The 13362-nt window shown below is 40.7% G+C and overlaps 1 long non-coding RNA gene across 12 annotated transcripts; it reads left to right on the plus strand.

Moving 5' to 3' along the window:
* Positions 1–81: 81 nt before the first annotated feature.
* LOC128907622 (uncharacterized) lies at positions 82–12111 on the plus strand. Of its 12 annotated transcripts, none has more exons than XR_008465674.1 (4): positions 469–5712; positions 5865–5905; positions 7127–7425; positions 8425–10936. It is a non-coding gene; the product is annotated as an uncharacterized LOC128907622 (long non-coding RNA). The 12 variants fall into 12 exon arrangements; XR_008465672.1 differs by having other exon boundaries at positions 469–5206; positions 5660–5712; positions 5865–7425; XR_008465673.1 differs by having other exon boundaries at positions 469–1474; positions 5135–5206; positions 5660–7425.
* Positions 12112–13362: the final 1251 nt, after the last annotated feature.

The raw sequence follows: 13362 nt of genomic DNA on the forward strand, positions 1-13362 counted from the left end.
CCCCGGCGCCGCGCAGCCACCGGGAATCCCTCCGCGCCGGCCCGACCGGATCTAGCCGAGGGGGCGGGGATAACCCGGCAGAGCCCAGGCAGCGCGATTCCTCTGCCGCGCCGCTATCGGGGACTCGCCGCCGCGCCGCGGGGCTCCCCCGGCGGGGAGAGGGGACTATTTCCCCCGGTGGCGCAGGGATCCCGGCGGGGAGGGGTGGCGCGGTCCGCGGTGAGGGGTGGGAGGTGCCCGGCCGCAGCGAAGGGGCTGCGCGGGAGAGGTGGGGGCGCGGGCTGGGGCCTGGCGGCGGGGCAGCGCCCGGGTGAGGCGGGGACGGCGGAGTGGCGCCTGAGGGGGGATCGAGGACGGAGGGCGGTCACCTTAGGGCCGGGCCGGGCCGGGCCGGGCCGGGCCGGGGCGGGGCCCCGGTTGTGGAAGGCGATGGCGGCTGCTGCCGGCGCGGTGACCAGGCGAGCGGACGGGCGGGCGAGCAGGGCTGCAGTCGGGGCTGCCCTCCGAGCCGCGGCTTGTGGGGAAACGCTTCAGATCAGGGGTCAAGTCAGGCTGAGGGGACTGAGGGCGCAGGGAAGCCGGTAGCAGAAAACGGGCGGCGTCGCAGGTGGTTCCAGGTGCTGTGGGGGCGTGTGTGAAACGGTGCTGGTTTTTCTTCCTAAACGCGCAAAATTATTTATTTTTATTTATTTATTTCGCGTAAATCCAGTGTGTTACCCAGTGCTCAGGTGTCACCACCCAGTTCATATCAAAATATGTAGGTTTTGAGAGGGAAAAAACTGATGAGATTGGCTCCAGATAGAGGCTGGATTGCAGATCAGGTGACAGTCCTGTTACTTAGTCTGGGGATGTGTTATTCAGGTTTTGTTTCTGCACAAATACATTTAATGTTACTGTGGCTATACTTTAAGTATGTCTTAAAGCTGTTTTTAATGATGCAGTGATAACGTGGTGGTCTGTTTGCCTGATGTATGGAAAAAAAAGAAGTATAAACTTAGCTGTTAAATTACCATTGCTAGATATTGTAGTCAAGTCTCGTGTTCCAGCTATGACTGACACAATCCATTACACTTTGTCACATCTCAGCCATTCTTCCCGAACTTTGCCCTGGCAGTTGTCTGCCCCAAGTTGATTTAGGAGTGCTAGCTAGAATGGTACAGCTGCTTTCTTATGGTGAGGTTAAGGAAAGATGACTGCTTGTGTCCCTACTTGTGACTACTAAGTGTCCCTAGTGGTTCACAGTAGGATTGTAATGTGATGTAGTTTACTATGACTGCAGGATGCTGCTCTTTGATACTTGCCTTGAAATCAGCCCAATATGGTCAAATTATATGCTTTTGAAAAACCTCTGATTTACCTGTGCTTCCTAGAATATGGCAGAAGAACATTGTCAAGATCCTTTCTGCTCTGGGAATATTGTGGTCTTTGAAGAACGATTTTTGTGACAGCTTTTGGCAGCTGACCATCAAAAATGGTAAAGAACAAGCTCCGAGTCCTGTATGCTTGCTGTTCTCTCTCCAAGAGTTGGAAAAGAAGACTAGTAAGGCGAAGGTAGAAGAAAAAGGTGGTTGAGTACCTGCAAGTGCCTCAGCAACTGAGGGGAAAAAAGTGTAATGCGATCTCACATTTTAATGTACACAATAGAATTCACATAAGAGAAAGCACTCACAAAAAACAGAACAACAGGAAGATCTTCAACCAGTGTTTGCAATTTTTAGACACAAAATCAATAAGAAAGCTTGCAGGAAACTGGGCTTTGTTGTTTTAGTTCTCCTAAAACTGAATATTAGAGGCTTTATTTTCTAAAGATGTGAGGCTTGGGCATATGCACAGCATTATGACTGCATATGTCTATCAGTTCTTTTAACTGATAAAGCCACTGAAAATTTTAATGACCTATCACAGCTTTTAGGAATGCTAAGTTATTCCAAGTGTTGTGAAGTTTCTTCCTGAAAGGAATAAAGATTTCTTGTCAGTATGGTTGGGAGGAGAATTGTCTGAAGAGGTTGCCTCTTTTTGTTTTTGTTATTTGTGTGGCTACTGTTAAAACTCCCATTTCAGAGGTTACATTAAAAAAAATAGGTTCACTAAGTCAAGCATTTAAATATTACCAAATGCATGTAGTGAGTTTTTTCGCTGTGCAATCTTAAAGTTGGCTTGCCTTGGAATATGTCTTCTCTTGTATGGAAGTCGTCTTCCTCCCCCCCCAGTACTTCTGTCGCATTCAGTATCTGGGTGCTCATGGATTAGATGTATGCTAAAGTAGACTGTTTGTCAAATTGGTCCTGCATTTGTTATAGAAACTACACATAAGGAATTAGCTTAGACTAGTATTACCATATATATCCTTATTCTCAATTTTTCTTTCTAAACATAAGCCATAGGGGACAGCAACGTAACCAGTGCATTTGGAAGGTATGACTCGGGCCAGCCTAAAGATTCCTTTTATGAGCCTGCCAGTTTTTTGTTCTTGGAGGTTATGCATTTCTTCTTAAAAATTACTTCCCAAAGTCATAGTCTCAGGGGGAAAGGTTGTGTTTGGGCAGGAGGGGAGGGATTGCTGGAGTGCAAAGTGGGTATCAACAGAGAGGAAAGGAATTAAGGAATGGAGAGGTTGCAAACAAGGAAGGTGAAGCAGTTGCTTCTTGCTTTTAACAGAGTTGTTAAAAGGCTTTAGTACAAATAGAAGCTCAAAGGGAAAGAGTTTTCACTATCCATGAATTAAATGAGCTTCAGATCCACATGGCTTCTGAGGTTGCTCCATGCAGATTTGAGGCCTCTTGCAATCATCTTTCTTAGAGCAGGTTCTTGGAACTCATTGCTTAAAATCAGGCTCTTAGACTGTGGACTCCTGTGATTGTGTCATTATTATGACCCTGCAGTGAAAGATAATGATAGCATTAACTGTTGGGTGGTGAGGTATGGGAAAGCAAAGGCTGTTTATTCAGAACAAAATAATTTCGTAAAACACTAGATGGTTTCATATGCCCATATTACTATAGAATCGTTCAGGTTGGAAAAGACCCTTAATATCATAAAGTCCAACCATTAACCTAGTGCTGCCAAGTCCACCACTAAACCATGTCCCAAAGCGCCACATCTACATGTCTTTTAAGTACCTCCAGGGATCGTGACACAACCACTTCCCTGGGTGTCCTGTTCCAATGCTTGACAGCCCTTTCAGAGAATAAATTTTTCCTAATTTCCAATCTAAACCTCTCCTGGTGCAACTTGAGGCCATGTCCTCTTGTCCTATCACCTGTTACTTGTAAGAAGAGACTGACCCCCACCTTGCTACAGCCTCCTTTCAGATAGTTGTAGAGAGCAGTGAGGTCTCCCCTCAGCCTCCTTTTCTCCAGGCAAAACAACCACAGCTCCCTCAGCCACTCCTCATAAGACTTGCCTTCCAGACCCTTCACCAGCTTTGTTGCTCTTCTTTGGATGCGCATCAGCCCCTCAATGTCTTTCTTATATGTTATATCCATCTCACCTATGAAATTTCTAGCTCATAAAAGTGCTGCAGATCACATGCTTGGCCTTTTTATCTTGCAGTGAAAGTTTTGTTTGTTTGTTGGATTTTTTTGGAAAGAGCATTTTGACAGTTCCCAGGCTTGTGAATGTCACTTTATACCATTTAAAATCTGTCTTTTTAGAAAAAGGTTGGATTAATTTATGTTGCTTCTTCAGAAACATTATGAATGTATAATGTGTGTTGTGTGAAACACACAGAAAATGTGATGACCGTGAACCCCTTTGGCAATATCTAGCCTGGAAACTTGTGCTTTAATGTGAAGATTTATAATTTCCTTTGGTATGAATGTTTCATAAAGAAAAGTATGCTCTTTGTCTTCATAAACACATTAAGAAAAGCATGCCTGGAATCAAGGTAATTTCAAATAAATTACACTGGTTGGAGTCTGTTCACTCCCCTGCCAGAAAATATATAGGTGTCATCTGTCAAGTACTGTGTTTCTTTTACATTAAACACAACTTGGCCTGCTGGGTGGTAAGTGGGAGCCTTAGAGTGGACAGGGTGAGATTTATTAGTTCTTTCAGACTGATGGTGGTTGCTCTGTTCCATTCAATGTTTTTGAATTTTCCAAAACCTCCATGTTTTAGTGGAACCAATGGAAGATAAGAGAAGCCATGGGTTTTCCACAGCTCTGGAAAGTCAGGCCATCAGTCTCTGGGCACTTACTAGTATTTCTGAATTCTAGTATTAATGTTTTCTTAAGGTAGAAATCAGTAAAAATTTGTTCTATTAACTGGTCGGTGAAATGCAACAATAAAACACTCGCTAACAGACTTGCTGCCGTTAGTATTCCTCAACTGAGATTTGAGATTTTTTTCTTTGTTTGCTTTATTTTTGCAGTGCCGACTTCCAGTTGTAGGCTTCAAGAGTTGTCTGCTGTCCAAAACAGAATGGAATTCTTTTGCAATTTAGTTAGCACTACATAGACTGTATAAAGACAGCCAGTAACTTATTATTGGGAAATGGAGAAAATCATGTTGCAGTTCCTTTGAGAATTCTAAGGACTTCAGCAGTTGTTAATGCTTTTCTGTTGTTGTTTCACCTCCCACCAGCTGATCAAATCATGCTCTTCTGAAACCTTTGCCAAAATTGGAGACTTAGGCTGTTTTGTACGGTGTTGGCGGTTGATACGTTGAATGAAGCTGGGAATGTTAGGACTTGTCACTCTGTTAAAAATAGTATTTTGAAATGGTTTCTTGCACTGTAGGAAGGCTTATCCAAGAACTAGCGTAACGGGTTACTCCTAACATCCATCTTGTTCAGTACTTTGATCCTGACAGTTACGAACAGCGAAGTCTATGGAGCAACTCCTTTTGGGGCAGATGCCGTAATCTCCATTCTCTCTTGGCAAGAAGCCTATTCTTGGTCTTCTAAAGATTTGTTGAAACTCTGAAGTGTAAAGCTTGGTATCTTTTGAAAAAAAAAAGAAGTTTTTATTCCTCTAGATGTGTTAGGAAAATACCTGTTCCACCTTCATGTATTTGTAGATTCTTGTTTCAGTGACTTTCTATAGCAGTGAGTTTCACTGACAATGTATGGTGATTTTTTTTTTCTTTTAAGCAAAAAATTAAGATTTTTTGAATATCCTCTTTTTCTTGACAGGAGGGACAAGCATTCCTGATCAGCCCTTTCAGTCTCATTATTTAATTTCTCTACATTTAACCTGAATATCTGGTAAGCTGTACCATTTGCAGAAAGTAAAGAGGGTTCTGTGTCCAGTTGATAATTATGACACACTGTGGGAAAAGCCTGAGTTTAGCTGGCTTAACCTTATGTTACGTAGGCAACTTGGGACAACAGGTCATTTCAGAAAGTCAGTTTACAGACATCATGTAACTGCTTATGTTTTTCCATACCCACTTCAAAGTAAATTTTGGTAACAGCTGGCAGTATGTCTTTGAATTAGAACGTTGGCATTCAGTATTGTTGGTGAAGAATCTCAGTCTGTGTATCAATAGTTCATATACATGGCTGAAATGGTGGCATCTCTTTTCAAATAATTTGGGTTTAGGGCCAGTTGTTTCCCACAGGAAAAAAAAAAGCATTATAATTGTATTGGTAAGTTAGTGTGCTTTTATTTTCTCCTGTCTTACTTCTGTGTATAGTTACCTAAATTACTTTTCATAGGACTGTTCAGTGGAAAGCAGATCTCACCTGATACTTAAAGCTGTTGGACTCATGTAAGAAACATAACTTCTCCTGCATGGCATTTGGATTTTTTGTGTGTGTGTGTTTTTGTTTTTTTTTTTAAAATGTAAAGCAAAACAACTGCTTTGATTTCACGTACTTAGTGAAATGTGTGCTAAACTTGTGCTTTATTCTTTCTTGTCAGGGTGTCCATTGCTGTTGTACCTGAAGAGGTGACCATTTGCTGTGAGTTAATGATGTTTATGCTCCCTCCTATTTTTTTCTCCTCCTTTTGCTTCTGCGAAGTAACATTATGAAAGGAACATACTGTGCAAGATTTTCTTGCGGTTAATAATACCAAACCCTCACTTCCCTTGAGACAAATGTCCTTTAACACATACCAGAATAAAACCAAAAATTGTTCTGGTACGTTACTATGTTGTGTGCCTAATCCTGAAAAGAGATAACCTTGCCCCAGACAGCTTACTGTTTAATGAGGATTCAGTCAGTGTGCGTAACCAACATGAGGAAAACCAAGGGAGAGTAAGGGAAACATCAGTAATATGTTAATGTGAACAAACCAGGTAAAATTACTATAACCCTGTATTGCCCATCCATTTAAGCCACAGTGTCATTGTAGGAGTAATCTTGAGGGATTTGAAGAACCAAAGGTAGTAGTGTTAAGAACCTCATTTGAGGAAGATGATGTATCTTTGCATGTGAAAAAAATGTATGAAGAGTGGTGTAGGAGCCAGTAGTGGCCGCTTATTTTGCTGTATGTCTTGGGCCTTGCACTGTAATAACTTTTTATGCTACAGCATCCTGGAATTTCCTGCTAAATTTTGTTCTCCATAGCTTGTCATACATGGCTTCTTGTGGTTTAAGGGCAGCAGAGGTGTAAAGTGGAAAATAACACTGACTGTGTATGACAAAAAGAAGGTTCCTGAGGTATTACAAGAGCTTGTGTTTTTGTTTTCCATCTCATGGTTTCTATAGAAAAGTATATACCGTTTCTTAGAAATCCCTGTGTTATGGAACTCTGCTGGATGTTGAAGGTCAGTGTGGCTGGACTGTGTAGATACCAGAACATTATTGCTATTCAAGTATCATATCTTTTCCTACTGTAACTATTGTTTGGTTGATGTAATAATCCACAGTTCAAGTATGCAGTTTAGGAAGGATCAGCAAGAGGTTCCATTTTGAGAATATCTGTAAGATGGAGTTGCAAGCAATAAAAATATAATTGTTAATTTTTCTGAAATACGTGTGATTTATTTTCCCGTATGGAAATTGTTATTATAATACCATTTCTCTGGCTTTTTCTAGGAGTACAAATGGTTCTCTTAAGTCTGTTCTGTTAAAAAAACCCAACTCAACAACGAACAAATCAATATGGCTATGTCTGGCTCTTCAGGTTGTAGTATATAACGCTTTCAGGAATGGTGAACCTGTCTTTTCTTGTTTTAGGCAGATAAAGCTACATAAATATAAAACTGAAATCCACAATCTTGCATTTGAGGGTATGGATGAATGCATCAAAGGTCAGTCTACACTAAGAAGATTCTCCTTGGGAAGATTCAGCAGTTCACAGTATTTCTGCCAGAGTGTTTGCTAAACCAAGAGGAAAAAGCAAAACTCCTGCTTGTATAACTTTAGGGGGAAAATGCTGGATACCACTAGGACCTTGCTATCGTTGGTTTCCATGATAGATTTTTAGAAAAATACCCACTTCAAGTTCACTCTCAACCAACTCTCTTATGCTGGAGGTGAGGGTTTTACTTGCTCATATATAGTTCATTGTGTTTCATCTGAATTACACCCCTTTTAATGAAGGTGGCTGTTATCCTTGGTTTAAGTGTCTACCTAATTAGAGCTTGAAATACGTTATGATCTGGGAGCCTGTTACGAGGTCTGTTTGCGTCAGACATCTAGTGTTCTGAAAAACCAAAGAGATGATCCAGGTTTCAGAGTTGCACTCCGAGCCCGCTCCTAGAGCTCCACTCCCTCCTGATACTGCAGAACTGCCAAAGGCATCTTTGGTAGATGACGCTTCTGCTGGTGTTTCATGCATGGTGTTTCATGCATGGCGTTCACTTTCAACAAGCGTGTGTCCCTGCCCAACCACTCATTCCCTAACTTCACCTTCCTTTGTGCCATACACTGTATTTTGGTTAGGTAGCTGGAGATAGGCTTGGGTATTATGGTGCGTCTTTTTTAAAGAATGTCCTGATATTTCACTGTACTGCATGACTTTACACAGAAGCTTTCATGTCAATTAACTGGTAGCAGTTTTTGCTTCACAATAATCAATGGAAGCACAAAAAGGAATCCTCTTCTATTTGTTTAAACACTTTGAATTTCATAGACCATCTATGTTAATGACTGAACATCTGTAAAATGTGAGCTCCTTATGAACGTTTTAACTGGCAGTGCCTGAGCTGAATATATTGTAACAAAATTAACCAAAATTAAAAAAGGCATAAAAACCCCACAGCAGGTATCCAAGTGTCACTAGGACTAGATATGAGACCAGTGCTGATGAAGGCCATGGAAAAAATGCTATTAAGATAAGATCAAACTTAGAAAATTAGGATTTTTTTTTTCTCAGTGCAACTGCAGAAGATAATGGTAAGAGATTAGTTAGAATGAGAAAATTGGTAATCATTATATTAACATTTTAAATTTTAAAAAATATCAATACTAAGCTAGTTATAAAGTGGTTGGTGTTTTTTCTTTTTTTTTCCTTTTTCTTTCTTTCTTTCCAGATCTGTTCTGCTGAGTTGTTTGGCTACTTCTGTGTATCCCTCCAACTGGCAAAGAATGCAACAAAGTTCTGTCCGCAGAGAAAGCAAATACTGCAAGTAATCCAGCCTGTTGACAGGAAGATCAGTAAGTGGGAAATACATGATGAAATGTTAGGCTTAGTAAAGTAAAAACTTTGAAATGAAGTGAGAAGAGTTTTGCTTTTTTTTTTTTCCTTCCCTGTTGTAGGGTGCTTTTTTTTTTTTGGAGGAGGGTGTGTTTTCTGTCTGTTGGCAAACCTTCTGAAATCGAAATCATACAAGCAGCAGATATGGTCAGTGAAGCTGTGAGGTAAGAAATCAACCTTATAAAATGCATAACTTCAACACAGGAATTCAGAGCACGGGTAAGGCAAAAGCTGTGAAATACAAGCCCTGTGTAAGAAACTTACTCACTGTGTTGAGTATAGTTTTATACTGTGTAACTTTTGAAGTGTGTTTCTTGGAGAGGCTGCTGTAAAAGAGGTGCTAGTGGCGTCTTCACCACTGCCAGCCTTACAGGTAGGTTGCTTCTGTCCGGAGAACAAGCAGTGACGTCTTTAAGATTGTTCTGCTTTTAAATTAAACTAGAGAGTTTAGGCTATACATTGTATTTCGTGGAATCTGACTCCATATTATTTAGGATTTCTTCTTCGTATTGTTACATTTTTGGAAACTGCTGTACAGTAGAATCCAAAGTTTGTTCAGGAAGCTAATCACATAGTTTAGATCAAGGGCAGTGGCTAAAAGCGGATGTTTTAGGGACAAAGTAGGAAAAAAAAGAGATGGAAGACCAACTAGCTAGCGCAAGCACATTCCTAACTAGGAGTTATTTTTCCGAATCTGCGTCTAAACCAACTAGGTTTTGTTCTTTGTACATCATATTATGAAAATGTAGGATTAAAAGTGGCTTTTTTATATTGTTAAATCAGTGACTACTGGACCACAGTTGAGAGATAAAAATGTGGTCAGTAACTTAACAGTAATACAGATTGCAGTGCTCCTTGCTGCTTATCAAAAAACTGTCACCCAGAACTATGGATTCCTAGGCTTGTTGTGGACAGGGCATGGAAATAAAAATATTTATTAAAATTACTTAGTGGGGTCTCCTGCATTCTGGTAGAATTCAAGCAAGCTGCACCCAAGTTGCTTCCTTTTGCCTTGTTTTGTATTGACACAGATACAGGAGAAACAAAGCCAACTGAAGTACACAATAAAAATGTTAACAAAAAAACTACCAGACCCAGAACCAAAGAAACTGTGGTTAATTTCTTTTCCTCCTTTGGTTAATAACACTTCAGTGGGTCGCTGCCTCTGCTGAGACCGGGAGAGATCATGGGCAGGACAGGGTTGAGTAGAGACACCTGCAGTGAGGAGAATGATGATAGTAGCTGATGACCTAGTCAGGGTCTGTGGGGATTTTTTTTGTGTTGAATTGTGGTTTTGTTGCTTTGTTTTTCTAAATCTGGAAGGACAGCATGTCCATCTCCATTTATTTCAACAGGAGGTGGCATGCTGTCCAAATGGGGAAATTTTTTTCTCTGCCCTTTGGGGCTGTTCTAAGAAGGAACAGTTCTTCCCTGCTAGCCCACACTCCAAATGTTAGATGTATAAATAAAAGACTGGCTGTGTACTCTCTCATCAGTTTTATTTTGAGATTTTTTTTTTCCCATTCAAAATGCAGGATTTTGGGCTTATTTTTCCATCTTTGTTATCATAGAATCATAGAGTTGGAAGGCACCTCTGGAGATCATCTAGTGCAACCCCCCTGCCAGAGCAGGGTCACCTAGAGCAGGTTGCACAGGAACGCGTCCAGGCGGGTTTTGAATGTCTCCAGAGACGGAGACTCCCCCACCTCTCTGGGCAGCCTTTTCCAGTGCTCTGCCACCCTCAAAGTAAAGATGTTCCTCCTCATGTTCAGGTGGAACTTCCTATGCTCAAGTTTGTGCCCATTACCTCTTGTCCTGTACCCATTGTTACCCATAAAAAGTCTGGAGGAAATTCCGTAATTACAAAACTGGAAAAGTGTCCATATTAATTTTTTGACAAATTTGTTATGGCTGTTTCGGAATACAAAAATTTCTCAATTCTTAGGTCTACAGTCAGCTGTGCAACCGGATATTTCTTTGAGTTAAAAGTTTCGTTTAACTTTAGGCTGCAGAAATAATGGAATGTTTAGGAACCTCAGGCTGAACTTTGCCCGTGTCTGGAGCATTTTGGTTAAAATGAGTTGTAGTAATAAATTGAACAGTTTCAGTAAGATGCACAGATGTTTTCCAAATTCTTTCCTTTTGATAGACATGCATGTACTTGTTAATCTATGGACTTGCCTTAGTTCTAAGGTCTAACTTTTGTTTCTCATTGCTTTTTCCATAAGACAACAAATAGTGTTAATCACAAGCAAGTATTCATGTATGTGTACTTAGCCTGCAAGCTTTTGGGGGTAAGAACCTGTAGAATAAGAACTGCTTTATTGATTTAAATGTAAAAAAAAAATAAAATCATCATTGTTTTTTCCATCATAGTTTGAATTTCTTTTTTGTTTAGCGTCTGTATGGCAGAGTAACTTGTGCATTATCTTCTTTAATTTGTTATCCTATAAATGAATGTATTTTATTTTGGCAGTTTAGCAAAAACCATATGTTAGTATACAAATGGAACTCACTTTAAAGATTGCATGTTCTTTTTATTTTCAGGGTTGGTGGTAGTTTGTTATAACTTTGTGGTGTTATTAACTCTGTTTTTTGACAGTTTACTTTTTCAACAAAGAACAAAAGGCAGTGTGAAAACCAGGGTAGAAATCCATAAGGCCTTGAAGAACAACAGTGCTTTTCACTAGGAATTAATTACATTTTGAGCATACGAGGCTTCCCTAACTACTGTGTTTCTTTACCGATGTCATGCTGTGAAGGTGAAATGACGAGTCCCGAAGAACGGAGTCTAACAGCAAAAGTCTTGTGCAGCTTTGGAAGAACTGGGTTTGTTCAGACTGAAAGGCAGCGAGAGCAGACAGAGGGGCGTTACAGCAACCCTTTTGCAAGTTTTCAAACGCACAAAGGGTTGGTGGTTTTTCTGCCCACAGAAGAAAGGGTTTTTACTACCTTTAAAGACCAGATGACTTAGCAGTATTTTAGGAAGAGCTTTCTTATGAGATTTGTTAGATGTTGGAGCAGATTACCCAGAGACACTGTATGGCTGACTAAGGGGAAGTTTTTAAAGGAAATTACAGTAATATCTCTCAGGAGTGAACCTTGTGACAAGATGAAAGAAATGAGCTCTGTCCTGCTCCAACACTTTTATTTCACGGATGCCATGGGGTTTAGTGACGTTCCCACAAATTAGTGCCTGGAACTAATGTTTTTATTGATGATAGAGTTTTCAACATGTTTATGTGTATCAACATGGGAAGTTATGGTCATGTTAGTAAATGGGTTGGCATAAATACAGGCTGCTGCCAAAAAGGGAGGTGTCTCAGCTGCCTTTCCTCATTCACTGCCAGGGCTGGGTTTCTTTTCAGGCTGGTTTTCAATTCAAGTGGGGTGACAAATACGCACAGCTCAGATGAAGGCAAATCTGTCCTTTTTTGCAGCAGCAGCTGCTGCTCAAAGTGACTGTGAAACAGTAGCTTAAGGCTCTGCAGCCAAGGGACGGTCGCTTACTGGGGTGCTCCCACAAGTCCTGACCGAGGGCCTTTTCCAGGAAAAAAAAAAAACAGGCTGAAAGAGCAGCATAACAAAATACAGCCAAATGTCTTCTGTAGCACACTATGACCTTTATATTAGCCTTAAGTGGAAGTGTTGGATATTAAGTTCTGTCCACTAGGCTTTAGCAGTCAAGCAAATGAAGCAATTCCACTTTTCAACTTTCCCAAAAAAATGATAGCTGGAGAGATGTATCTGTCTGTCATCTAATAATGAAGTCAGACAGTGTTTGTGTGCTGCTTCAAGTGGGGCTTTGCTTCCAGCTTTGTATACTTTGCAAAATTTACCAGTAATGTCAAGAAAATGAGCATATAATTTAAAATAATCACAGTGAAACATTAACACTTCTGCAGCAGTGGTGAAAAACTTGTATCACCAGTTGGAATCATATTTTGCAGTGGGGAGAAAGTCTAAAGGAGAAATCTTCTGTTTGCTATAACATTTTATTCATTTGCAGTGTTACAAGGTAGATGTAAACCCTAACCTAGCTAAAATAGTATTTTTGACGTGGAACTTAAAAGATAAAGCGTGATGCTCTGAAATGAGAGCTGGTTAATTGGAGACTGGATCACACAATGCAACACAAACTGCAGCCAGCCCATGCTTCATTGGAGTTCCAGTAAAAATACAGCCTTTCTTTCTTACTCTGTGTCTTCTTGTTCCCACTTCTATGTACTTGCTGATTCCATTTAAAATCTTTATTTTCTTTAAAGGCCTTAAAGTTTCTGCAGTGTTTGCCAGCTGCCAGATGTTTCCAAGTTGTAGATATTCCTGCAGAGCCCGGCAGAAGCTAAGGCAGCTTGCACTTCCCTAGGCCTCTGGCACGGTGGCGTAGAGGAATAACGAAACAGTCTTCCAGATCCTAGTTTTTCAAAACCTCACTCTTGGTTGTTAGCAGTTGTATAAATCCAGTGTCAAAGGTTAACAGTTACAATTTTTCTGGGGAAATTGCCAGAGAGTTTAAGATCTCTTCAGGTCTGGTCTGTGCTGCTGAAGCTAGCAGGAGCTAAATAACCTGAGGTCTTCGTATGTGAAGTTGTTGGGGATAGATTTGGATGCGTAAAGATGCAAATAAATGCTTCCATGGGATTTTTTTTTCCAAATCCAACAACATTTCAGGGAGAATCGGTAGCCTTTTTGCAACTTCAGGCGTTTGATTTTTCTCTCCTAACCTGTCTCTCTTTGGCAGCAAACCCAGGGCCGGCCTGTGTAGAGTTCGTGA

This window comes from Rissa tridactyla, chromosome 3 (assembly GCF_028500815.1).
Source record: "Rissa tridactyla isolate bRisTri1 chromosome 3, bRisTri1.patW.cur.20221130, whole genome shotgun sequence".
Lineage (NCBI taxonomy): Eukaryota > Metazoa > Chordata > Aves > Charadriiformes > Laridae > Rissa > Rissa tridactyla.